Here is a 1411-nt window from a genome sequence, read left to right as displayed (position 1 = left end):
TAAGTGCCAAGTAATTAACAAATGTACTGTTGTTACTGCTGGTAGGTGCCGTGGAGTCAGGAATTATTATTTCTTGCTTATAGTTAAGAAAAATGACGTCTATAGTGTTAGTAACTTATTAAGAGTCATGCAGCTAAAAGAGTAGCAGACCTGGAAGTCTGTTTCTAAAACAAGAACACCTAACGACTCCATTATTTGTGCTATATTTCTTCTCTGCATAATACAGTATGACTCCTGAATTTGTTACTATTGTAAAAAAAAATGTAGCTATTATTCATAAATGAATTTTCTGAAATTGGATATGCAGGGTGATTGGTATGATACAGTTTAAATAATGATATCACACTTTCTTCTTTTGCACATGAATTTCCCTTAAAAGCATACAGATTTAAACTACTTGTTTAACTTATGTTGCATTGTTTCTAATTACAGTCAGGACTCCTGGAAAGATGTATTGCTGGTAATAACCATGATCACATATAGACCAGTAAAGAAAGGCTGAACAGAGAGAGATGAATTGAAAGGTTACACTGTTTTTAGAGAGAAAGATCCCCACAAAAAATATCCAGTAGGAAAAACACAGATAATTTGAGATTCACTACTTTACACACTGTCATTTTAAATGCCTGGTGGTCTCTCTCTTCTGAGTCACTCTAATGAGAGCATTTTTCACTTCTTTGTTCCTAAGGCTATAAATCACTGGGTTCAGCATGGGGATCACAATAGAGTAAAAAACAGAGGCCACTTGGTCCTTTCCCAAGGAGTAGGACTTACTTGGCTTTAAATAAGTAAAAATCATGGTACCGTAGAAGATGGAGACTCCCAGGAGGTGGGAGGCACAAGTGGAGAAGGCTTTTCTCTTTCCTGACGTGGACTTGATCTTGAGGATAGTAGAGAGAATGGAGACATAGGACACAGAGATTGTGCTAATGGACGCCACTGCATTGAAGCTGCCAAGAATGAATACAATGATCTCAGTGTTACGTGTGTTGGTGCAAGACAAGACTAAAACTGGGGATATGTCACAGAAAAAATGATGGATTACATTGGAGTTGCAGAAATGCAAGGTGATCATGGAAAGCACAATGGCAAAAGACTCACTAAATCCAATCACATAGGATGCAGTGACGAAGGAGCAGCAGAGCGTCATGGACATAACAACTGGGTATTGCAGAGGGTTGCAGATAGCTGCATAGCGATCAAAGGCCATTGACGAGAGGAGAAAGCTTTCAGTGACAACCGAAGAGATAAAAAAATACATCTGTGTGAAACAACCCCCAAATGAAACCTTAGAGAACTTATTGACTTCTAATAAGTTCTCTAAGGTTTTAGGGGTAATGACTGTTGAATAACTAAGATCAAGGAATGACAGATGACTGAGGAAAAAATACATGGGGGTGTGAAGCTGGAG

At 38.3% G+C, this 1411-nt stretch overlaps 1 pseudogene; it reads right to left on the bottom strand.

Annotated features, from left to right (window-relative positions):
• Positions 1-536: 536 nt before the first annotated feature.
• Positions 537-1405, bottom strand: LOC103213508 (annotated as a pseudogene).
• Between the last annotated feature and the right edge of the window lie 6 nt (positions 1406-1411).

The sequence above is a fragment of the Orycteropus afer genome, unplaced genomic scaffold (assembly GCF_000298275.1).
Source record: "Orycteropus afer afer isolate SDZICR_OR568_19922 unplaced genomic scaffold, OryAfe1.0 scaffold04294, whole genome shotgun sequence".
Lineage (NCBI taxonomy): Eukaryota > Metazoa > Chordata > Mammalia > Tubulidentata > Orycteropodidae > Orycteropus > Orycteropus afer.
The sequence above is the reverse complement of the archived record's forward strand: the minus strand, read 5'-3'. Positions and strand labels throughout refer to the sequence as shown.